We start from the raw sequence: 27316 nt of genomic DNA, 5'->3' as shown, positions 1-27316 counted from the left end.
TCAAGGGAGATACACTCTGCATCTCTCTCTCTCTCTCTCTCTCTCTCTCTCTCTCTCTCTCTCTCTCTCTCTCTCTCTCTCTCTCTCTCTCTCTCTCTTTTCCTCTCTCTCTCTCTCTCTCTCTCTCTCTCTCTCTCTCTCTCTCTCTCTCTCTCTCTCTCTCTCTCTCTTTTCCTCTCTTCCTCTCTCTCTCTCTCTCTCTCTCTCTCTCTCTCTCTCTCTCTCTCTCTCTCTCTCTCTCTCTCTCTCTCTTTTCCTCTCTTCCTCTCTCTTTCTCTCTCTCTCTCTCTCTCTCTCTCTCTCTCTCTCTCTCTCTCTCTCTCTCTCTCTCTCTCTCTCATTTATTGCCGGCATCTTGCCGTAAAATTCTAATAAATTTTCCTTTCTGAATCCATGTTGATATTTTGAAGACGAAATTAAAGTGTTAGTGTAAATAAAACTTCTTATTTAAGACTACTCATAGCTGAGTTGACAGAGCTTCGGCCTCACACGTGGGGTCCAGGGTTCGAGCCTCCTACAGCCCAGGTGCAGGGACTGTTTTAGTGCTCTACGAGTGTCTTTCGAATTAGTGTCTCTAGTTCCTTGCAGAGGATGACTGTTCGTGACACATCCTTGTAGTTCAATGGGTCGTATAATCCTCCTACCTTATATAAAGGCACCACATTAGTCATTTTCGAAACCTTTGGTAGTTCTCTTAACTCTTGATACTGAAGAATTAAACACGATAGCAAGTGGTCTACAAACCGTTGCTGCTGCTATCTTGAGTATCCATATTCTTGCCATGGATAGATCTTGCAAGGTATAGATCTTGTAACTATAGATACAAGATCTTGAGAAGCAAACTAGATCTTGCCTCTCCCTGCAACAGTCATCCACGAACCTTCTCAAATATTTCCCTACTTCATTTGCTGCCACTATCGCTCAGTCTTTCTTCCGAGAGTGGCGGCCAGGTTCTACCTTAAAGACGTTAATTACGCACTTCAGACACCTCGGATGCATTTCCGATGGTTCCTTTCATATAAAAGGGGCGACGCCGAGGAAAATGAGACTCGCGTCTCTACCAAAACATCTTTGCGTGTGTTCACTTCGCCCCTGTTGAGAGTCCTATCACCTGGGTCCTTCACTCTACTGCTCCTGTGACCGTGGACTGGACTAGCATCTGGAGACGTTAGTCCAGATGTGGGAATAGGCAAGGAAGGGCAGGGTAGCTCAATAGGGAAAATTATAGACTCAATAGGGAGAAGTTGTTGTTGTTTAAGATTCGCTACTCAGAACAATAAGTTCCAGTAGCACGGGCTATGGTGAACCCGTATTCAGGGAGAAGTGTATGGAGGTCTCGTTATGGGACCGTGAGTGATGGAAGAGGTGATGTGGGTGGGTGATGGGATAGTCGTGGGTGTCGAGGAATGTGAGGAGGAGGATAGAGAAGATGGTCGTTGGGTGTTGCCAGTATAAAGAGCGCAGTGGGGGGGGGGGGGTTGAAGATGGCTGTCGGCTAATTAAGATGTACACCGTATTGACGCGCGGTAAGTGTTTTGTAGTCAAGATTGTCAACAAGGAGGGTGGGGGGGGGGAGGTGGTGGTACACGATGGAAGGGTTTTGGACGGTGGGAGAGGAATAGAGAAAGGAAGGAAAGGGAAGAGTCGTGAAAAAAAGGAAGGAGACTAGAGGGGAGAAAGAGGGAGGGAGGGGAAATAGGAAGGAAAAATAAAAAGAATGACAGGATGGAACCAGAGAGGGATGAAGGAAGACAAAGAGAGAGAGAGAGAGAGAGAGAGAGAGAGAGAGAGAGAGAGAGAGAGAGAGAGAGAGAGAGAGAGAGAGAGAGAGAGAGAGAGAGAGAGAGAGAGACAGACAGAGAGAGAGAGAGAGAGAGAGAGAGAGAGAGAGAGAGAGAGAGCGAGAGAGAGAGAGAGAGAGAGAGAGAGAGAGAGAGAGAGAGAGAGAGAGAGAGAGAGAGAGAGAGAGAGAGAGAGAGAGAGAGAGAGAGAGAGAGAGAGCATACATCGGTGACAGCAGTGGGTGTGTTGGCAGCTGTGATCGTCCCGCCAGCTGACAGTGGCACCCGTTCCGTTTTCTTTCCTTTCTGAATAAAATGTGGACAAACTGGTATATATATGCTTTTAGCACTTCTAATATCTATTTTTTCCGTGTATGTTCATCTACATGTGCTTATAGAGCGTACCCTAGCTCCTGAGACCTGTCTTTCACCTACCGGTCACTTAAACCAATGAACTCACCCTCACAAGTCTTGTCAAAACCTGGCGACAGAAAATCATATCAGAGAAGACATGACCTGGTCCTCCAATTCCCCTGTCAACAATTTAATATGATAATGGGGTCTCCTATTAGTTAGTAATCATGGACTTCCTTCAGACAGGACTATCCAACCGTATTGTCTCTAAAGCTGAGAAATATAGTTTCGTTATATATGAAACTATATCTTCACTCCCCGCCGTACTGACTTGAATAATTTTGAAAAGTCTTAAGGAAGAGAAGAAAGTTTGGAGCAACTCGCCAAACACACAACGAAACTACGACGTTGGTACAACGTTCGAACAAGTTTTAACACCTAACCAGTTATAACAACCAATATAGCAAGTTGTAACAACGTTCTAATACGTTGTTACAACGTATTAGAACGTTGTTACAACGTTGTTACAACGTTCTAATACGTCATAAACACGTTAAGCAAAGATGTAACAACTTTATTACAAGTTGTAACAAGCGGAAAATGGGAGACAGTTTCGGTTTGTGTTTCCAGGGAATACGATGGGATTGAACTCGCGCCTCTGCCCTTTCTCGTGCAGTACCGAGGAATCCGCTATATTGTGATTTGGGTTAGACTTGGTGGAGATGAACTTGATATACTGTTTACGGGTAAAAAGAGATGAAACTGTTTATTAGACATGTTGAGTATTAAAGATGGGGGACACATTAATTTCAAAGTCACCACGAAACACACCTACGTTCAAGATCAACACAGTGAAACGAGGAGAAGCGTTTGGGTTCTTTCCTCAATTGCTAAGGATATGAGGTCAGCAATTCCTTGTAAACAAGAGCCAATACTTCATAAAAACTTGTCTTAACCCTCAAATACCTTAGATGGTTCATTAAGACAGACAGAGAGTGAGTAATTTAGATCATTAACACCCACTTACAGAACTGGGGTGACAGCACATCCACCCGACAGGAGAGACGCCGGTAAACAAATCCACAAGGGCCGTGACGAGGATTCGAACCTGCGTCCGGGAGCATCCCAGACACTGCCTTAATCGACTGAGCTACGACAGGGTTAAAAAGAGTTGAAACCGAAGTTCTACTGAACTTACTGGATCCCGTAGCTTCTCCGAGCAATAAACCAGGATTTTACACAACTCCCCCCTGCACCCGAGCATTGTCAATTTTGTTCGTTTGATGCATCACGTTAGTGTGATCTGTGTGTAAAGGCGGTAAACATTCCTGCAATCATGCAATAGAGCCAATATGGAGTTGGTCTTTCTTCCTCCGTCCCGCATAATCGTGGGACGAGCCTCGCTGCATATCTCTGTATCTTTTGCTGTTTCCGTTGTTGTTGTTCTAGATTCAGCTACTTGGAACAGTAAGTTGCAAGTAGCACGGGTTATGGTGAGCCCGTAGTGGACTTACCTGGCGCAGGAGCGGGGCTGTTATCCTGGGTGCTGTTTCCTTATGCAGCACCCAGGAACTTGTTTATGTATGGGCGCCACGGTGAGGCGGCATACTATAGAACTGACGTCACGGAGGCGGTTCATAATGATGTGAATGCCTCCGGAGTCAGGTTTGGTGTTATGTGCCTTCTATGGTCGTTAGAGGGAGGTATTTGCCCTTCATGTGCACCATCCTACTGATCTGTTGCCACCTCTTTACTTTCTCATCACCTTACACTTGCTGGTGTTGAAATCCAATAGCCTTTTATCGGCCAACTCAGGAGCTTGTCTAAGTTATCTTGGAGTATTTTATGATTCTCATCTGTCTCGATTCTTCTCATTAACTTTGGATAGTCTGCGAAGATCAACATGCAGTACTCATCACCCGTTAGTTGGGTCATTAGCAATATAAATGAGAAATAATATGGGTCGTAGCGTCGACTCTTGAGGGACTCCGCTTGTTACTGCTCTTACAGTCCCACTTCTGGTCCTTCTTTACCCACCCATCTCTGTCCTGTCTCAGCAAGAGTCGATACCATAGTTTCGACAAACGAAAACCTCAATACAACCCTCAAACCTTCTTCTGTGATTCGAACTTGTGTCTCCATCTGTTATAAACGTTTCAAAGGTAGTGGTAAGTCTGGTCGACGACCGGGCCGCGGGGTCGCTAAGCCTCGAAATCACCTCAAGGTAACGAAAACCACAATACAACCCTCAAACCTTCTTCTGTTATTCAAACTTGTGTCTCCATCTGTTATAAACCTTTCAAAGGTAGTGGTAAGTCTGGTCGACGACCGGGCCGCAGGGTCTCTAAGCCTCGAAATCACCTCAAGGTAACCTCAAGGTAGTGTCTGGTTTTTAGAGCAAAAAAATCGGCTCCCCGGTCGGGGGAGCCGGTAAGACTCAGAAACACAGCGGGTGATGAGAGGCAGTAAGTCTATAGGCGGGAAAAGTCAATAAAACTGAGCCGTTGAATTCAGTGAGTGATGCAGGAGGACACGGCACCGGAGGCGCCAGCCAAACATTCCCGCCACGCCGAGACTACCACCACATGGGGCACCAGGAACAACAATAACATTGGTGCTCGCCAACACCTTCACGTATCAGGACACAACATAGCACAAAAAGGCGCCATGTTGTGGCATGTGGAGTTGTCGCTGGCCAGTTGGTCCCGCCAAGTCTCCGCTTCGAGCCCCGGCTGATATGAATACTTTTGGCGCGAAAAACCAAGGTCTCCAGCACAGATTTAAAAAAAATATTCCCCCCCCCCCCCTTCCTCTATACCTCCTACAGCCATGCTGGTAATGATAGTGACGACTGTGAAGGTGATGGTCATGATGATTTTGGTGATGGTGATGAAGATAATGATAAATGCTAATAATACTAATGATGACGCTGATGCTAACGACCATATCGACAACGAATGACCACAATAACGACACTAAGAACATACCCCTAGCCAACAACAGTCGCGTTGATCCGTCCTCACCCCAGCAGATATAATCCACCCCCCGGCCAATGACACCATCACCGCCAGGATAAACAGACGATTCCTGGGTTAATTTTACCCAACTTGGTCGTTCCTCATCCTTCCGCGGCTGGGAAGGTGACGCCAACCCGCTATCCTGGCCGCCTGACCTCACCTCCATCCATACACGCCTGCCAAAGCTAATCTCGATATCAAACTCAATACTCCATAGCTTGCAACTATGTCTTCTTCATCCCAGAGTTACGGGAGGTTAGTTTATGGGTTTAAGGATATCAGCAGCGTCTGATATCGACGCTTGATGATTCTTCTTCTTCTCGCTCTGGTTAGTCTGTCGCTCTTTACTCTTTCGCCTCTTCCTGTATCATCATCTATCTTGTGCCTTACCCTCATACACTACATCTCCCCCCCCCCCCTACATCTCTCACCCCTACATCTCCCCTCCCCTACATCTCTCACCCCTACATCTCTCACCCCCTACATCTCTCACCCCTACATCTCCCCTCCCCTACATCTCTCAACCCCTACATCTCTCACCCCCTACATCTCTCACCCCCTACATCTCTCACCCCTACATCTCCCCTCCCCTACATCTCTCACCCCCTACATCTCCCCTCCCCTACATCTCTCACCCCTACATCTCTCACCTCTCCTGTATCTCCTGCCTCTCTTGCTGCGAGGAAGCTCGGGTTTCAACCGATATGCATAAAAGGTGTTCGTTATCTTGCCTTTTAAATTAACGATATGATAACAACGTTGAGGAAGCTTGGCAGCTATCTTGGCTATCTAGTTTATGTCTGCATTAGTTCATTTGCGTCACCTGTCATTCGGTCAATACATCTGTAATTGGGTTACAATACATTGTAATTGGGATTGGATTGGGTTAATTGGGTTGATCCGCAATTCGATTAATTGGTTTGTTATGCATTACATTTGTTTTGTTGTATTTAGCCATTTTAAGCGGTATTGTGTTAGCCGATGTGTAGGTGACCGATCAGGAGAAAGCGCCAAGCCATCACGACTATATAGCACTGGAAAGGGGTCAGGATAAGGTTTTGGGATGGGATGCGGGAGAAAGGAATGGTGCCCCCAACCACTTGGATGGTCGGGAATTGAACGCCGACCTGCATGAAGCGAGACCGTTGCTCTACCGTCCAGAGCGTCTCACCTTACTTCAAATATCTCCTTTACTCTGACGCAGATACCGGGGATACATATATATACCCAGAGCCGGTCGGCCGAGTGGACAGCACGCTGGACTTGTGATCCTGTGGTCCTGGGTTCGATCCCAGGCACCGGCGAGAAACAATGGGAAGAGTTTCTTTCACCCTATGCCCCTGTGACCTAGCAGTAAATAGGTACCTGGGTGTTAGTCAGCTGTCACGGGCTGCTTCCTGGGGGTGGAGGCCTGGTCGAGGACCGGGCCGCGGGGACACTAAAAGCCCCGAAATCATCTCAAGATAACCTCAAGATAACCCAGAGATACTGGAGAGATATACCATGACTGAATAATCGCACAGCTGCTCCGGTGCTTAACAAAAAAATCTAAATCATTCTGCCTTCATTATGAGCAACCGCTTTGCTGTTTCTGAGTACTGCTTCACTATACACACAGAGAGGTATACCCAGCGTGTTCTCGGTGTATATATATATACGCTGAGTTTACTTCAGTTCTGGATTATGTTCAGGACTGAAGGATATACTGGTTTCGTCTGTTGTGCTGGACTTGTGACCTTCCAGAGGCTGGTGGGCCTTCAGCAGCTGCGGTCCGACGTTGCCACGGAAATTATTTCAAAACAAAATGCAAGAAACTGTTTTAATTTTGATGAAGGTGTCTCTGAAGGACGCGACCTGAAGCCTCTAGTTGAATCCACCTGTTCCAGCCAGCCAGCCAGCCAGCCAGCCAGCCAGCCAGCCAGCCAGCCAGCCAGCCAGCCAGCCAGCCAGCCAGCCAGCCTGATAAAGAGCCAAACAGCATGACAAAATATAGAGAACATAGAAGGAACTCACAATGTGTACAGAAGTCACATATGACTACAAAGAAACTAGAAGAGTGAGAGAGAATCAACACGAGAATGACACTGCATACATGACTGAGTCCCAGCCAAAACTTGTTCTATAGTCACATCAGGAGGAAGATGACTGTGAATGATCAAGTTATCAGAGGAAGATGACTGTGAATGATCAAGTTATCAGAGGAAGATGACTGTGAATGATCAAGTTATCAGAGGAAGATGACTGTGAATGATCAAGTTATCAGAGGAAGATGACTGTGAATGATCAAGTTATCAGAGAAAGATGACTGTGAATGATCAAGTTATCAGAGGAAGATGACTGTGAATGATCAAGTTATCAGAGGAAGATGACTGTGAATGATCAAGTTATCAGAGGAAGATGACTGTGAATGATCAAGTTATCAGAGGAAGATGACTGTGAATGATCAAGTTATCAGAGGAAGATGACTGTGAATGATCAAGTTATCAGAGGAAGATGACTGTGAATGATCAAGTTATCAGAGAAAGATGACTGTGAATGATCAAATTATCAGACCTGACAGAAGTGACGAAGGACACATGGAAAATGATGACATACGTGAGGAATTTTACGAAAACTTTTAGGGAGTATTCAAGCTGGAGAGTGATTTGCCACTGGAGCTTAGAGCCCAAATTGAACGGGCAATTTCACAGGAAAGCCTCACTGTGATACCAGAAGAACAGTGACACCAGAAGAACAGTGACACCAGAAGAACAGTGACACCAGAAGAACAGTGACACCAGAAGAACAGTGACACCAGAAGAACAGTGACACCAGAAGAACAGTGACACCAGAACAGTGATACCAGAAGAACAGTGACACCAGAAGAACAGTGACACCAGAAGAACAGTGACACCAGAAGAACAGTGACACCAGAAGAACAGTGACACCAGAAGAACAGTGACACCAGAAGAACAGTGACACCAGAACAGTGACACCAGAACAGTGACACCAGAAGAACAGTGACACCAGAAGAACAGTGACACCAGAAGAACAGTGATACCAGAAGAACAGTGACACCAGAAGAACAGTGACACCAGAAGAACAGTGACACCAGAAGAACAGTGACACCAGAAGAAGTGACACCAGAAGAACAGTGACACCAGAAGAACAGTGACACCAGAAGAACAGTGACACCAGAAGAACAGTGACACCAGAAGAACAGTGACACCAGAAATAAAGAAACAACAGCAGGAAATGAATGTGACAAAAGCCGTTGGACCAGACAAATTTGTGTATCTTTTATTATCACCATGAACACTAAAAGAGGCAACTGAAGGATTGTGCAGCCCACTTACCATAATATTTAATTCCTCTCTAGAAACGAGACAACTTCCTGATTGCTGGAAATTGGCCAATGTGGTGCCAATGTGGAATCGACTTGAGAATGGTCCAGGACGGACCGAAACGTCGTCGTCCCTTCACCTTCTAGTGTGTGGTCTGGTCAACATACTTCAGCCACGTTATTGTGACTCATCGCCTGCAATGTGGCTCATCGCCACTCTACAAGAAAAGAGGAAGACGGAAACCGCTCAACTATAGACCTGTATCACTTATAAGTTTCCCCCTGCAAGTTACTAGCGAGTCATCTGAAGCAGGCTATCTTCCTCTTGAGGTTATCTTGAGATGATTTCGGGGCTTCAGTGTCCCCGCGGCCCGGTTCTCGGCCAGGCCTCTACCCCCAGGAAGCAGCCTGTGACAGCTGGCTAACACCCAGGTACCTATTTTACTGCTAGGTAACAGAGGCATAGGGTGAAAGAAACTCTGGTCATTGTTTCTCGCCGGCGCCCGGGATTGAACCCGGGACTACAGGATCACAAGTCTAGCGTGCTGTCCGCTCGGCCGACCGGCTCCCTGGCTAGTGGAACATTTTGAATAGATCAATTTTGTTTCAAGACATCCGCACGGTTTTAGTAAAGGAGAATCTTGTTTGACAAACTAGGTGGAGTTCTACAACAAGATGACATAAATGAAACAAGAGAGATGGGCAGACTGCATATTCCTTGACTGTCACAAAGCATTCGATACGGTCCTGCAAGAAAGACTTTTTCTCAAACTAGAGAAGCAGGCTGGTGAACCTGGAAGAGTCCCAAGGCACTGTTCGACGGTAGGAAGAGCAGCACGAAGGTCATGGATGGAAACTAGTGATGAAACTGAATCATCAACAAGTTGTTTTAGATTCACCTACTCGAAACAAAAGTTCCAAGTAGCACGGACTATGGTGAGCCCGTAGCTTGATCCAACCACAGTGTCACAGAGTAATGAGTCACAGAGACATCAGAAAGAACGTTTTCGTGCAAGAGCTGTCAATAAGTAGAAGAGGTTAGACGTAGAAATCTTTTAAGCCAATTCGATTCATAATTTTAAATGTAAATATGATAAAAGCGCGAGAATTGAGTCACTGCATTAATCTAAGAGCGTTCGGAAGGCGGAGCTGGGAATCGAACTCGGCCATGCAAGCACATCAAGGTAAACACACACACACACACACACACACACACACACACACACACACACACACACACACACACACACACACACACACACACACACACACACACACACAGGGTTGATAAAGACAGGCTGTTTAGCACAAGGGGCACACGCACTAGGGGACACAGGTGGAAACTGAGTTCCCAAATGAGCCACAGAGATATTAGAAAGAACTTTTTTAGTGTCAGAGTGGTTGACAAATGGAATGCATTAGGAAGTGATGTGGTGGAGGCTGACTCCATACACAGTTTCAAGTGTAGATATGATAGAGCCCAATAGGCTCAGAAACCTGTACACCAGTTGATTGACGGTTGAGAGGCGGGACCAAAGAGCAAGAGCTCAACCCCCGCAAACACAACTAGGTGAGTACACACACACACACACACACACACACACACACACACACACACACACACACACACACACACACACACAGGTTGATGGCGGGGAGGGGAGAGACTGGAGGGAGTATTCAGCAAGTGAGTCAGGAGACCAGAATGGTGGTGGCACTGGGAGGCACTCCGGGAGTGTGTGGCATGTGTGGCCCTGTGTACCCAGCACACGCTCTCCAGTGCCTCCCGCACATTGACTCACTCTCACGAATCAAAACAGGTGCGTAGGTGAGAGTGGTGTCAAGTATGGTGGAATTGGTGCCAAGTATGGGTGAGAGGGGTGTCAAGCATGGGGGGCAATTGGTGTCAAGAACAAAGGGAGGGGGGAGAAGATATACCTTGATGGGGTATTGGGAGTTCTTCTACTCCCCCAAGCCCGGCCTGGAATTTAGCTTCACTTGTGGTAACTTGGTCCAACAGGCTGTTGCTTGCAGCGGCCCACAAGCTCAATTCTTGCAGGAACGTGTCTAGTTTTCTCCTGAACATTTCAACCCAATGAAATTTTCCCCCCTAGTATCCTCCCCACGTTTGCTGGGAGGATATTGAACAGCCGTGGACCTCTGAATTTCATATAGTATTATCTGATTGAATCTATGTCACTTCCACATCTCACCGGGTCTATTTTACATTTCCTAATATATCTTTTGCGCCCATATTTGCATATCTTATGTAAATTTGGGACCTGGCCTTCGAGCATCTTCCAGTGAAATATTATGTAACACCCCTCTCTCCTCTCCTTTCCTGAGAGAATATCTTGAGAGTTTCAAGACGACCCCAATATCTTCTCCGTATTCCATTTCAGAAATGTATCCTGCTTTGAAAGGGAAGGTAGGTACCAACCGAGGGCCGGAAAGGGAAGGTTAATACCAGCCAAGGGCCGGAAAAGGAAGACAAGTTGACCAAACCACATACTAGAAAGTGAAGGGACGACTACGTTTCGGTCCGTCCTGGGCCATTCTCAAGTCGATTCCCGCCAAACACACACCGAAACTACGACGTTGGTACAACGTTCGAACAAGTTTTAACACCTCCTAACCAGTTATAACAACCAATATAGCAAGTTGTAACAACGTTCTAATACGTCATAAACACGTTAAGCCAAGATGTAACAACTTTATTACAAGTTGTAACAAGCGGAAAATAGAGACAGTTACGGGTTGTGTTTCCAGGGTTCCAGTGAGGGGAAGGAGGGAAGTACCCCAACAGGGAAAGGTAAGTACCAGTCCAGGGGTGGAAAGTACAAGTGACTTAAAATACTTTAACACTGTGGTGGGATCCCTGGATTTGAAGGTTCTCATAATCCATCCTCTCATTATCCTGGCTGACAATATATTTGTTTGGTTGTGCTCCCTAAATGTTAGGTCGTCTGACACCATAGTTCCCAAATCCTGTACATGTTGTTTTCCTTGTATGAGTAAATCTGATTGTGTCTCGCACCCTGTATTTCGTTTAGTATTTTTATCTTAGCTAAGTAACTAACATTTATCTCTGTTAAACATCATAATATTCTCCTTTCCTCAAATGAATACTTTAATAATACTAGCCTGTAATTTTTATTGTTATTGTTGTGTCTTGTTGCAAAGAATGCCACGAAACTGTGACTTGTGTCTGTCTATATCTGATATAAGAAGATATAGTCAAAAAAGCAGTGGTGCAAGGACTGTGTCCTGGGATACAGAGCTTTTCACTCTGCGCTCTGGTTGTCGGTCTGGAGTGGCCTCTCCAGGGTATGTATATACAATTCATACAATTGTATGAATTACTGGAAATTTAATATACATTGTCCAATATTATCTGTTATTGCCATTGATTTCATTTTATGTGACTCCGTGGTCACATTTATCAAATACCTTTACAAAGTCTGTACATAAAACATCTTCCTTTTTCCTCCAATTCTTCCGTAATTTTGTCATGGTGGGCGACTTAGAGCAACAGGCAGGATCTTCCTGCTGTAATCCATGTTTACCTAGACTGTGAAGTTCATTGTTCTCCATGAAACTGGAGATTTTATTTATGTTTGTACTTGAGGCCTTCAGATTATAGGCAATGGTACATATTACCTTCACCGTGCAGGGTATTAAGTGCTTCTGGTATCTCAGTGGTATCCAAGTTTCCTCTCCGTACTCCACTGGGCGACCGTGGTACTGGTATTTTACATTTATTTGCAACTAAGGAATTCCAAGACCCGGATTCTATAAAGCAATTACGCAAGTACTTAGGAACGTGTACATCTTTCCTTAATCTTTGACGGCTTCGGTTACATTTATTAAACAGTTTACAAACATGGAAACTTCCCAATTAACTGTTGGTATTGTTATAAACAGCCTCCTGGTGCTTCGGAGCTTATTAACTGTTTAATTATTGTAAAGAAAGCCGCCAAAGATTGTGAAAATATGTACAGGTTCGTAAGTGTTTGCGTAACTGTTTTATGAATCCGGATATTAGGGGAAAGCGCCAAGCCATTACGACTATATAGCACTGGGAAGGGGTCAGGATAAGGGTTTGGGATGGGACGCGGGGAAGGAATGGTGCCCAACCATTTGGACGGTCGGGGATTGAACGCCGACATGTGTGATGGAGATAAGTATGTAATTATCAACCCCATCCGGTGACTCAGAAATCATTACACCAGTAAATTGATGGTTGAGAGGCGGGACCAAAGAGCCGAAGCACAACCCACCGCAGGTAAATACACAATCCATCCTGTGTATGGTATAAGAATTAGTGAGGGCAGAAAAAGCCTTAATCAGACCCCAGTAGACGTTGTCTAACGTTAATATATACACATATATGTTAACGTTAGATGCACATATATGGTAACGATCAGGTGCTATATGCACATATAGCACCTGATTATAGTGACACCTGTGTGTGCTCTCACAACCACATACCACATTGTTAACTGTATTACATTGTGGAGTGTTGTTACTTAGGTGGTTGGCAGTTGGGGTCAGCATAGGTAAGGGGGAGGAGGTGCTCCTTGGTAGATGGGGCTGGTAGATGGGGGCTGGTAGATGGGGGTTTAAAGGTGGAGGTGACCTGTAGGTATGGCCTCTGGAGGTGGGGTGGACAGGGGCATGAGCAAGGACAGAATAGGAGGAAGGGATCATTGTTTACCAATTGGTAGACAGAATCAACAATGTGTATTCTGTCTATGCTGCATAGCAATGCTGAGGAGTCAGTAGAGGGGGAGTAGGGATGAGACACCAGAAGGGGGTGGATGGTGGTAGTGAAGTACCAGGAGGGTGGATGGTGGTAGTGAGGTACCAGGAGGGTGGATGGTGGTAGTGAGGTACCAGGTAGGGGTGGATGGTGGTAGTGAGGTACCAGGTAGGGGGGGGACGTTGGCAGACATGTACCAAGAGAGGAATAGTGAAGAATGAAGAACTAACAAAAACTTGCACACAACGAAAGCTCGAGGTCACGAACGGATGATTTTGGCCCAAGTATTATAAACGAACTTAGCTTCGTGTAATGTTTGTGTGAGCCTTCCCCTCCCTCATTCCCCCTACCTCCCCCTGCCCCCCCTACCTCCCCCTTCCCCCCTACCTCCCCCTACCTCCCATTACCCTTCTCATGGTGGCTCTCCACCCCTAGGATACACACAACGTAACACAACATAATTTTGGCGTTATAAGTCAAAATATAACATTAAATCACCGCTGAAATTCCCCTTTCTTTCTACTGGGCTTCAACCGATATTATTTACCATCTAAAATTCTATATATACAAAACCGCACTCAAAGATTTACTATACAATTATTTTTTCCAATTTCGCCACGGAGAAAATAATTATTATCGGCTCAATTACCAATTTGCGGCACAATCTTATATTTCTAAGACATTATGTGGGAAGAAAAATAAAAAGTTTTATTTACGCAACTTTCCTCTCAGAATGACTTTCACAAACAGGATCTGACAAAGCTCTTGGGCGAGGAAATCCACAAACAAGTTACAGCATCGATATTTCCGCGCGATTAAATAAGAGGATTAGTTAAAATAATCGCCCGCTCCGCGCCCCCCCCCCCTCCAGTAGAGTACCCTGGTATAGTACCTAGGTACCACACCCTAGGTGCAACACCCCAGGTGCAACACCCCAGGTGCAACACCCTAGGTGCAACACCCTAGGTGTAACACCCCAGGTGCAACACCCCAGGTGCAACACCCTAGGTGTAACACCCCAGGTGCAACACCCCAGGTGCAACACCCTAGGTGCAACACCCTAGGTGTAACACCCCAGGTGCAACACCCTAGGTGCAACACCCCAGGTGCAACACCCTAGGTGCAAAATACTCCATGTATTGCACCAAGTACTGTACCCATGGAAAGTCCGTGAGTACAGTGCCCAAGTATTCTCTAACTTGGATATAAATATTGACCTCTAACTTGGATACATAATGGACCTATAACTTGGACACATAATGGACCTATAACTTGGACACATAATGACCTATAACTATAGAGACGTGACATATAACAGCTCCATAGGTGCACTTCAAGACATTAATTTGACGCCCGTCACGGCGTTTAGGGAATATTGGGGAGAGGGGGAGGTGGGAGGGGGAGGGATGGGGGTAAGGGGGGAGGGGAAGAGAGGGAAAGACAGTGGAAAAGAGAGAAAGAAAAATAGAGGGAAAATGGGAATACAAGGGCGAAAGGGGAGAGAGAAAGTGGAGGTAAGAAAGAGAAGGGAGGGGGGAGTAAAAGACGGGGGGGGGGAGTAAGATAAGGAAGGGAAGAAAGAGGGGAAGTAAAGAAGAAGTATTTAGATACGAAGGAACGCAAAGGAGAGGAACGATATGATGATGAGAGGAAGGGGAAGAGAGAGAGAGAGAGAGAGAGAGAGAGAGAGAGAGAGAGAGAGAGAGAGAGAGAGAGAGAGAGAGAGAGAGAGAGAGAGAGAGAGAGAGAGAGAGGAAGGACAGGAAAGAGACAAGAGAGAAATAGAGAAAGAGGAGAATGAGTCAATACTGAGAGACACAGGAAAATGAGAGATACGTAGAGAAGAGGAAGAATCGCTAAAAGGGAGAGAGTACAGTGAGAGAAAGTCTTGCGGAGGAGAAGAGATGGAGGGAGGGAGTGAAGGGAGGGAGGTAGGGGGTAGGGGAGGGGTAGAGAGAGCTGGAGGAGAGGGAGAGAGAGAGGTGGACATGTATAGTTCTGGTGGAGGGAGAGTGGGAGAGGACTGGTCGTGAGAGGAGTGCTTCAGTAAAGGTGAGAGCAGTCCGGTCGATAGGGAGGTGGTGGGGTGGTCGAGGAGGGGGTGGGGGTGGGGGGCAGGTGGGGTTATATGAGGGGGGGGGGGGAGGAGGTTGTGGAGCTAGTTGTGGTTTTGGTGAGTCTCTCTCTCTCTCTCTCTCTCTCTCTCTCTCTCTCTCTCTCTCTCTCTCTCTCTCTCTCTCTCTCTCTCTCTCTCTCTCTCTCTCTCTCTCACACCCAACATCGTAAAAAAATATTTATACTAATCCAATAGAACCCAATCTTCTCTAAAAAAAATAATTAAAAACAGACTGACAGTCCGAAACAGAAATAAAGACAGAGACAGACAGACAGGGAAAGAGACAGAGACACAGCTGGACATGGGTAGCTGTGGACATGGGTGGCTGGGGACATGGGTAGTTGTGGACATGGGTAGCTGTGGACATGGGTAGTTGTAGACATGGGTAGCTGTGAACATGGGTAGCTGTGGACATGGGTAGCTGAGGACATGGGTAGCTGTGGACATGGGTAGCTGAGGACATGGGTAGCTGTGGACATGGGTAGCTGTGGACATGGGTAGCTGTGCACATGGGTAGCTGTGAACATGGGTAGCTGTGAACATGGGTAGCTGTGGACATGGGTAGCTGTGGACATAGGTAGCTGTGGACATGGGTAGCTGTGCATATGGGTAGCTGTGGACATGGGTAGCTGTGCACATGGGTAGCTGTGGACATGGGTAGCTGTGCACATGGGTAGCTGTGGACATGGGTAGCTGTGCACATGGGTAGCTGTGGACATGGGTAGCTGTGCACATGGGTAGCTGTGGACATGGGTAGCTGTGCACATGGGTAGCTGTGGACATGGGTAGCTGTGAACATGGGTAGCTGTGGACATGGGTAGCTGTGAACATGGGTAGTTGTGGACATGGGTAGCTGTGCACATGGGTAGCTGTGAACATGGGTAGCTGTGGACATGGGTAGCTGTGAACATGGGTAGCTGTGAACATGGGTAGCTGTGCACATGGGTAGCTGTGAACATGGGTAGCTGTGGACATGGGTAGCTGTGAACATGGCTAGCTGTGGACATGGGTAGCTGTGAACATGGACACCTTCCCTTTACACAGAGAAATAACATTATCCTAATATATCAATGAACAAATCCACAAGGGCCTTTATGAGGGTTCGAACCCCGTCGCGGCTCCGGTGGCTTCGTTCCCTCGTAAGAACACCATCGGATGTTTTGGGGTTAATGCGACCACCAGAAAGTATTGTGATAGTCTTTTGTTTTCAGTTGCATTAGACATGAGTGGAAGTGACATTGGCTGCTGGTTGGGAACCGGAATTGTCGCTATCGTTCACCTGTCCACCTGTTGACAGCCGTGTCCGGGGACTGACAGACGGACGGACAGCTCCTTGACCTAATACGTCCGGACTAAAGTGTTTCACAACTTTAATGGCCACTTTTGTGTCATAATATGGACGAACATCACTATAGCAGCATGATGATTCACTTCAGCAACAGCTTGATGTATCACGTCTACATCAGCATAATGTATCACCTACCTTATTTAAAGTAAAAAGATACATCACCCAATACTGTAACAGCTAGATGTATAAACCCAATGTATACAATGTATACAACAGTTAGATGTATAACTCAATGTATACAATGTATCCAACAATTAGATGTATAACTCAATGTCCACAATATCAATATGTATCACCAGAGTCTACAGGAGGAATGTATAATACAATGCTAGAACCAAAAATATACATTTCCTTATCTATATAAACAAAATGGATTACACTGGATTATACAACACCTTGTGTAGCTCAGGATACATCACCTCAACACCTTGTGCACCTCAGGATACATTACCCCAACACCACGTGTGTCTCGAGACACATACTAGTACCAAGCCACCTCAAGTAGCCTGTGAGACGACAGGAACGAAAACAAGATCCAGAACTAGAGGGGAGGGAGTAGTTGGAAGATTAACATAGATAAATCCACAGGATTTATCCTGTGGATTTATCCTGTCACGGCCTGTGACGAATCCTCGTCACAGGCCGTGACGAGGATTCGAACCTGCGTCCGAGAGCATCCCAGACGCTGCCTTAATCGACTGATTTTGTTCATTTGGTGCATCATGCAATTGTGATTTCTGTGTGTTAACATAGATAAGTTTGACTACTTGCTAGAGTTCAAAACAGAGATCAAATTAAGCTCACTGAGGACCACTCGATCGAGAGTTAGGAGGCGGGTCCCAGGGGCTAGAGCTTAATCCCGGGGAATATAGGTAGTTGGGGGGGATAGGGGCGGGTAGTAGGGGATAGGGGGGAGAGAAGAGGAAGGGAAGGCCAGTGGAGGGGATGGGGAAGGATAGAAAGGAGATGAGTTAAGCAATAAGTGAGTGTTTGAGGCGAGGCGCGCGCACACACACACACACACACACACACACACACACACACACACACACACACACACACACACACACACACACACACACACACCAAATAAGCCACAGGGACGTTAGAATGAACTTTTTCAATGCCAGAATAGTTAGCAAATGGAATGCATTAGGCAGTGATGTGGTGGAGGCTGACTCCATACACAGTTTCAAATGTAGATATGACTGAGCCAAGTAGGCTCAGGAATCTGTACACCAGTTGAGAGGTGGGACCAAAGAGCCAGAGCTCAACCCCCGCAAGTACAACTAGCTGAGTACACACACACACACACTGCCTTAGTTTGCTGCCCCACACCCAGACTCACTCTCCCCCTTACATACTCACCCCATTTAAAGCTGACATGCCTATGGGGTCTCGCCTCCTATCTTCTCAACTCTCTCTCTCTCTCTCTCTCTCTCTCTCTCTCTCTCTCTCTCTCTCTCTCTCTCTCTCTCTCTCTCTCTCTCTCTCTCCTCTCCCCCAGTTTACTGGAGAGAGGGAGCCCAGGTTGGTGAGTGTAAGACGATATACACCATATGCAACCTGTATATTTTGCATCAACATTAACTTATAAACTTTACTTACTTAAACCTGAATAGATATATTACTTCCAAGTTCTTACATAAAATTTTACTGATAGGTCACAATTTTAGCAATCACTCAATAAAGTATATTAATATCGGAACATTTATAACCAAACATCCTTAAAATTTATGGCATATTATATATATATATATATATATATATATATATATATATATATATATATATATATATATATATATATATATATATATATATATGCCAACGATGATATCACTGCCCAAAACGTTATGGCCACTACGGTCACCTGAGGTCTAATCATTTGACTAATCTTCGTAAGTTTAGTTTATTGACCCACGCACTTTACCATCGGAAGTAAGATCCGATGTTACCTCCTGTCTCATCACTTGAGAATGAACCATATAGGTTCGAAACGCTGTGTAAATTATAATAAGTATAATAGATTCTATAGTTCATTTTTGTTCTTTTAGTCAACCTTGAACGAACATATTTGTAGAAATCTTCTTCCAATAAACCCAAATTGTAAATTGTCAGAGGAACAGACGTCCTAAATAAGAAAATAACACGAATAATGTAGTCATATTCACTGAAATATGTCTAAATGAAAACCTGTTGCCAGTATACACCAATATATTATATGTATACTGGTGGCAATCTTTCTTACAGACACATATTATAGAATATGATATAAAGGGGTTAGATCAATGATTCTAGCACGGCTCTTCGTCACATTTCTTAAGTTCTTCATTACGTGAGAAGGAAGATGAAATATTAACTCTACAAAAGATAATGTTTACAGTTTAAAATGCCCTGAAGCTAAGAGATGTATATACGTATACATCTATATACTCTATATGTGTATATATATATATATATATATATATATATATATATATATATATATATATATATATATATATATATATATATATATATATATATATATATATATATATGTCGTACCTAGTAGCCAGAACTCACTTCTCAGCCTACTATGCAAGGCCCGATTTGCCTAATAAGCCAAGTTTTCCTGAATTAATATATTTTCTCTAATTTTTTTCTTGTGAAATGGTAAAGCTACCCATTTCATTATGTATGAAGTCAATTTTTTTTTATTGGAGTTAAAATTAACGTAGATATATGACCGAACCTAACCAACCCTACCTAACCTAACCTAACCTATCTTTATAGGTTACGTTAGGTTAGGTAGCTGAAAAAGTTAGGTTAGGTTAGGTTAGGTAGGTTAGGTAGTCGAAAAACAATTAATTCATGAAAACTTGGCTTATTAGGCAAATCGGGCCTTGCATACTAGGCTGAGAAGTGCGTTCTGGCTACTAGGTACGACATATATATATATATATATATATATATATATATATATATATATGTCGTACCTAGTAGCCAGAACTCACTTCTCAGCCTACTATTCATGGACCGATTTGCCTAATAAGCCAAGTTTTCCTGAATTAATATATTTACTATAATTTTTTTCTTATAAAATGATAAAGCAACCCTTTTCTCTATGTATGAGGTCAATTTTTTTTTATTGGCGTTAAAATTAACGTAGATATATGACCGAACCTAACCAACCCTACCTAACCTAACCTAACCTATATTTATAGGTAAGGTTAGGTTAGGTAGCCAAAAAAAGCTAGGTTAGGTTAGGTTAGGTAGGTTAGGTAGACGAAAAAACATTAATTCATGAAAACTTGGCTTATTGGGCAAATCGGGCCTTGAATAGTAGGCTGAGAAGTGCGTTCTGGCTATTAGGTACGACATATATATATATATATATATATATATATATATATATATATATATATATATATATATATATATATATATATATATATATATATATATATATATATATATATATACGAGTTAGCATGAGCAATCGCGTATATAACCAAGAAAAATGGTTATATATTAAAGTATAATATAGATAAGCTATCGCATGGGCCAATACACCTTCTGATGATTCTTGACTTTATATGAACAAAGTGTGTTCTTGACATCATCTGTTCTCATGGGCAGTGTGTGCTGGATATTCTGCCTTGGTCTTCCGTATGGTAGAATGTACCCGAGTGTGAGATGATAGTTAATAGTTGATTGACATTGTTTGATATGTAGGACTTGTTTGATATGCAGGACTTGTTTGATATGTAGGACTTTATTGTTTGATATGTAGGACTTTATTGTTTGATATGTAGGACTTTATTGTTTGATATGCAGGACTTGTTTGATATGTAGGACTTTATTGTTTGATATGTAGGACTTTATTGTTTGATATGTAGGACTTCGGCGATGTCTAATCTTCTGTTGTGGGGTGGATCTGTTATTTCGGTATGGTTGGTTAGGATGTCTCTGGCTTGTTAGGATGTCTCTATCTGGTTGTGTGTAGAAACTATATGTTGTTTGATGGATTGTTGTTGTTGTTTGTGTAGTGTGACGCGCCTTGAAAGAGATCTTGTCGTGTTGTCAATATGTTGAGATCGTTGGAGCTGACAGTCCCCAAGTGGCCTATGTCAGCTGTGTGTGTGTGTGTGTGTGTGTGTGTGTGTGTGTGTGTGTGTGTGTGTGTGTGTGTGTGTGTGTGTGTGTGTGTGTGTGTGTGTGTGTGTGTGTGTGTGTGTACTCACCTAGTTGTGTCTGCAGGATCGAGCATTGACTCTTGGATCCCGCCTTTCGAGCATCGGTTGTTTACAGCAATGACTCCTGTCCCATTTCCCTATCATACCTGATTTTAAAATTATGAATAGTATTTGCTTCCACAACCTGTTCCTGAAGTGCATTCCATTTTCCCTCTACTCTCACGCTAAAAGAAAACTTCCTAACATCTCTGTGACTCATCTGAGTTTGAAGCTTCCATCCATGTCCCCTCGTTCTGTTACTATTCCGTGTGAACATTTCGTATAAGTCCACTTTGTCAATCCCTATGAGTATTTTATACGTTCCTATCATGTCCCTCCTCTCCCTTCTTCTTTCTAGTGTCGTAAGGCACAGTTCCCTCAGGCGCTCCTCATACCCCATCCCTCGTAGCTCTGGGACGAGTCTCGTTGCAAACCTCTGAACCTTTTCCAGTTTCATTATATGCTTCTTCAGATGGGGACTCCATGATGAGGCGGCATACTCTAAGACTGGCCTCACGTAGGCAGTGTAAAGTGCCCTAAATGCCTCCTTACTTAGGTTTCTGAATGATGTTCTAACCTTTTGCCAGTGTAGAGTACGCTGCTGTCGTTGTGTGTGTGTGTGTGTGTGTGTGTGTGTGTGTGTGTGTGTGTGTGTGTGTGTGTGTGTGTGTGTGTGTGTGTGTGTGTGTGTGTGTGTGTATTCACCTAGTTGTGTTTGCGGGGGTTGAGCTTCGGCTCTTTCGGCCCGCCTCTCAACTGTCAATCAACTGGTGTACAGATTCCTGAGCCTACTGGGCTCTGTCATATCTACATTTGAAACTGTGTATGGAGTCAGCCTCCACCACATCACTGCCTAATGCATTCCATCCGTTAACTACTCTGACACTGAAAAAGTTCCTTTGTGTGGGTGTGTGGGTGTGTGTGTACTCACCTATTTGTGCCTGCATGATTGAGTCTTGGCTCTTGGATCCCGCCTTTCTAGACACCGGTTATTTAAAGCAATGACTCCTGTTATATTTCCCTATTATATATACTTTTACAATTTTGAATAGAGTTTGCTTCCACAACCTGCTCCTTTAGTTCATTCCATTTTCCCCCACTACTACTACTGGAGGCCTGGTCGGAGACCGGGCCACGGGGCCATTGATCCTCGGAAGCTACACAAGGTAGGTAGGTACTCTCACGCTAAATGAAAATTTTCTAACATCTCTATAACTCATCCGAGTTTCCAGCTTCCACCCATGCCGCCTTGTTCTGTTGGTATTCAGTGTGAACATTTCGTCTATTTCTACTCTGTCAATCCTCCTATGTATTGTATGTCTCTATCATGTCCCCCCTCTCCTTCCTTTTTTCCAGCGTCGCTAGCTTCAGTTCCTTCAGGCGCTCTTCATACCCAATCCCTCGGAATTCTGGGACGAGCCTCGTCACAAACGTCTGAACTTTTTCCAGTTTCCTTATATGTTTCTTCAGGTGGGGGCTCATGATGGGGATGCATACTCTTAGATTGGTCTCACATAGGTAGTGTAAAGCGCTCTAAATGCTTCATTTCTGAAGTTTCTGAATGATGTTCCAATTTTTGCTAGCGTAGAGTACGCTGTTGATGTTATCCTATTTATATGTCCCTCAAGAGTTTGATCAGGTGTTACGTCCACTCCCAGGTCTCTTCCTCGAATCGTTACAGGAAGGAAGTTCCCCTTCATTGTGTACTGTCCCTTTGGTCTCCTGTCACCTTGTCCCATTTCCATAACTTTACACTTGCTTGTGTTGAGCTCCAGTTGCCATTTCTCTGACCATCTCTGCACCTTGCTCAAGTCCTCTTGGAGGATCCTACAATCCTCATCTGTCACAACTCTCCTCATTAATTTCCCGTCAGCCACATTCTTCGACAAATAGGACTCAACTCCTGAAGACATGTCGTTTACGTATATTAGAAATAGAACTATCTTCTGTCTTGAAAATTGGTGTCATATTTGCCTTCTTCCAGTAACTGAGCAACTCTCCCTTCCTATACGACTCATTAAAGATTCTTGCCGGAGGAACGCTGAGGACCTGCGCTGCCTCTTTTAGTATCCACGGTGATATATTGTCTGGTATAACTTCTTTAGTTTTATCCGGTGTTGTCAGCTGTTTCATGACCTCCTCTGCTGTCAACTCTATATCTGCTAGTCTCTCATTTTGGGTCATCTCCCCTCTTTTAACAATCGGAGCTGCTCAGGCTCGGTTGGGAATACTCAATGGAAACTGGTATTCAGTACCTCGCAGATTTCCTTCTCGCTTTCTGTATATGTCCCCCTGTTTTCCTTAGTCTTGTCACTTGGTCAAGTGACTAAGACTAAGGAAAGTGACTTGGTCAATGTCGACTAAGACCTTCTGTTCGATGGTACCCATGTAGAAGTCACCAACATTTTCCTTCTTATATGACTATGTAGTAATTTAGGAAGGTTTTTGCTTTGATCGCAATGTCGTTCTCAGATTTTCTTTCCGATACTCTTCTTATATTAATGTATTCGTTCCTAGCTCTGTGCATACATTTCTGTTGTCCTCTGTACTTCTTCCACTCCCTCCTGCTTCTCATTTTTGCTTCCTGACACTGTCTATTAAATCATAAGTTATTATATCCCTTCATACTTTTCACCCCTTACTATTGATATGAAACTTGGAAACCAAAACAGGATGAAGCAGTGGGTTAGTTTCAGTGGACCGTCCACTATAGGATCGAGCGTCTTGGTGCGTTTGGTGGAGGGATCATCGTCCCAGTGGCGCCGGAGGCTTCCTCTGTTATGGCAACGTCGACTTTTGCCGATGGAGGTGAAAATGGCTGGATTTATATAGGACCTACGTCGTATGGGACAGCAGTTAATGCAATGTCGGATTTTGGTGTTGAGTTTGCCGGTGTTATGACAATGGAAGCTCATGTCAATGACTTCCTCTGGTCGTGTTGATGTGCTGGCCTCGAGGGCCCTCAGCAACGGCAAAAGCTTCCTACGTTATCTATTACAAATTCTTAGTATATTGTGTCCATATGTTTTTTTTATAGGTGTATAATGTATATTGAATCTACGATGGGAACTGTGTTATTTGGAAGCGATCTTCATGGAGGTCACCAGGATCTGCAGTCTTCGAAAAATGAGCTTGTGGACGAGTCTTCTCAGTTTCGCTGTTATGTCTTCCATCTGTTTGTGTGTGAATGTTGCTGGATCTCTTCACTACTGGTGGTGAAGAGATCCAGCAGGTTGCTTGCGTGACTATATCAGAGTATTTCATATTTAAGAAAAGTATGACACCAGTTACCTAGGATATTTTTGGGGATAAGTGCAGGGATGTCGAACCGCCTAATTACCAAGCAATCATATCAGAAGCCACTAAACTCCTTATATGCATTTCATGTGGCTGTAAATTCAAGCTGATTCCGCTTGCGGATGCTGTCTTCCGCATCGTAGAGGACGTTTGATGTGTTCGGATGACCTGTGCGCATCTGAACCCAAATTGCCTTTCCGGGAAAAGTTTTTTTGCGGAACAGGAAAATGTTTGCGGAGAATTAGATCAAAGGATTAGCCCAGTTCCGGTCTAATCCTAATTAGTCTTACGTCGGCTCTGGTAAAGAGATCACCTTCTTCGTGGTGATCTCGATTCTTGATCTTCGAATCGTGATCTTCTTTGTGTCAAGGTTTTCTCCTCCCACTGACCGCAAAAAGATCATCTTCACTGCCTTGAAGAACTCTGGCGTCAACCTGATACTAGAATAACAATACATATATTCTCTAGCAGTACTGCTACTTCTCTAGCAGTACTGCTACTTCTCTAGCAGTACTGCTACTTCTCTAGCAGTACTGCCACTTCTCTAGCAGTACTGCCACTTCTCTAGCAGTACTGCCACTTCTCTAGCAGTACTGCTACTTCTCTAGCAGTACTGCCACTTCTCTAGCAGTACTGCTACTTCTCTAGCAGTACTGCTACTTCTCTAGCAGTACTGCTACTTCTCTAGCAGTACTGCCACTTCTCTAGCAGTACTGCTACTTCTCTAGCAGTACTGCCACTTCTCTAGCAGTACTGCTACTTCTCTAGCAGTACTTCAATGCGTTTGGTGTTTCAGTGTATGAGGTTGTATAGTGCCATGCCATTTCTTAACGGGTTATTGGTCTCATGATGAGGTGATCTTCTATGAGGTGATCTTCTATGAGGTGATCTTCTATGAGGTGATCTTCTATGAGGTGATCTTCTATGAGGTGATCTTCTATGAGGTGATCTTCTATGGGGTGATCGTCTATGGGGTGATCTTCTATGGGGTGATCGTCTATGGGGTGATCGTCTATGGGGTGATCTTCTATGGGGTGATCGTCTATGGGGTGATCTTCTATGGGGTGATCTTCTATGGGGTGATCTTCTATGGGGGTGATCTTCTATGGGGTGATCTTCTATGGGGTGATCTTCTATGGGGTGATCTTCTATGGGGTGATCGTCTATGGGGTGATCGTCTATGGAGTGATCTTCTATGGGGTGATCGTCTATGGGGTGATCGTCTATGGAGTGATCTTCTATGGGGTGATCTTCTATGGGGTGATCGTCTATGAGGTGATCTTCTATGAGGTGATCTTCTATGGGGGTGATCTTCTATGGGGGTGATCTTCTATGGGGTGATCTTCTATGGGGGTGATCTTCTATGAGGTGATCTTCTATGGGGGTGATCTTCTATGGGGTGATCTTCTATGGGGGTGATCTTCTATGGGGTGATCTTCTATGGGGTGATCTTCTATGGGGTGATCTTCTATGGGGTGATCTTCTATGGAGTGATCTTCTATGGGGTGATCTTCTATGGGGGTGATCTTCTATGGGGGTGATCTTCTATGGGGTGATCTTCTATGGGGTGATCTTCTATGGGGTGATCTTCTATGGGGTGATCGTCTATGGAGTGATCTTCTATGGGGGTGATCTTCTATGGGGTGATCTTCTATGGGGGTGATCTTCTATGGGGTGATCTTCTATGGGGGTGATCTTCTATGGGGTGATCGTCTATGGGGTGATCGTCTATGGAGTGATCTTCTATGGGGTGACCCTCTTTTAGGTGACTCTTTGATGTTTAATGAATCAATGTTGGAGTACTTTATAGGTGGGCCAGACCTCGTGTGCTTGTACACAGAGAGGGGTTACCTTGACAAATACCTCTCCAAACCACACCACTCCACACCAAGTCCCTCCAAACCACACCCCTCCTCCAAACCACACCCCTCCAAATCACACCCCTTCCAAACCAACCACACCCTCCAAACCACACCCTCTCCAAACCACACACACCCTCCAAACCACACCCTCTCCAAACCACACCCCTCTCCAAACCACACCCCTCTCCAAGCCACACCCCCCCCAAACCACACCCCTCTCCAAACCACACCCTCTCCAAACCACACCCCTCTCCAAACCACACCCTCTCCAAACCACACCCCCTCCAAACCACACACCCCTCTAAACCACACCCCCCTCTAAACCACACCCCCCTCTAAACCACACCCCCCTCCAAACCACACCCCCTCCAAACCACACCCCCTCCAAACCACACCCCCTCCAAACCACACCCCCGCTCCAAACCACACCCCCCTCCAAACCACACACCCCCTCCAAACCACACCCCCCTCTAAACCACACCCCCCCTCCAAACCACACACCCCTCTAAACCACACCCCCCTCCAAACCACACACCCCTCCAAACCACACCCCCCTCTAAACCACACCACCCCCCCTCTAAACCACACCCCCCATCCAAACCACACCCCTCCCCCCTCCAAACCACACACCCTCCAAACCACACACCCCTCCAAACCACACCTCCTCCAAACCATTACATATAACAGATCTCCAACTTATTATTCCCCACATCATTTCACTCAGCGCCCGACCTCACTACCCTGCCCCTTCTACCTAGAATTCTCAACGTTCTTCGCTATTCTAAATCTTCTACTATTCGTTCTTCTTCTACTCTACACCCCTCTATCCTACATCCCTCAACTCTCACTATCCCTCTACTCCACACCCATATGCCCATTCACATCCCTCTTCGCCCGAGCCCCGGCTCTCAACTAATGGCATCTAAATTGCATTCTACTTTGTCCAGCACTTGTCCCATACACGTCATTCTACTTCACCTGCCTTCACGCTACTCCAGCCCCTCCACGCACACGTCCCTCCATCTAGTCCCCCTCCATCTAGTCCCCCTCCATCTAGCTCCCTCCAGTTCATCGTGACAAATGATCTGGTCGTAAGGACTCCATCCAGGGAGAAATGTCAATTAAAAGGGAAGGTTGTCTCACCTGTGTGTGAGTGCGCTGTTTCCAGCTGACGCCGTGGCTGGAGGTGGCAGCAGGGTGGCAGAGGCGATGCTGGGTGGCAGTTGATGGCAGTGCC

General features: G+C 45.0%; 1 protein-coding gene across 2 annotated transcripts in view; it reads right to left on the bottom strand.

Moving 5' to 3' along the window:
• Positions 1 to 27316, bottom strand: part of LOC123746880 (probable G-protein coupled receptor 21) — a 132148-nt gene that overhangs the window by 50911 nt on the left and 53921 nt on the right. Inside the window, exon 1 of one of the 2 annotated variants that reach the window (XM_045728732.2) lies at positions 27223 to 27316. This exon is cut by the window's right edge and continues 745 nt beyond it. The exons of the other annotated variant lie outside the window; for it this stretch is intronic. The gene's annotated coding sequence lies outside the window, so the exon portion shown is untranslated. The remainder of the gene's footprint in view (positions 1 to 27222) is intronic. 2 annotated transcript variants of the gene reach the window in all.

The sequence above is a fragment of the Procambarus clarkii genome, chromosome 93 (assembly GCF_040958095.1).
Source record: "Procambarus clarkii isolate CNS0578487 chromosome 93, FALCON_Pclarkii_2.0, whole genome shotgun sequence".
Classification (NCBI taxonomy): Eukaryota; Metazoa; Arthropoda; class Malacostraca; order Decapoda; family Cambaridae; genus Procambarus; species Procambarus clarkii.
This window is presented reverse-complemented; position numbering and strand designations above follow the sequence as displayed.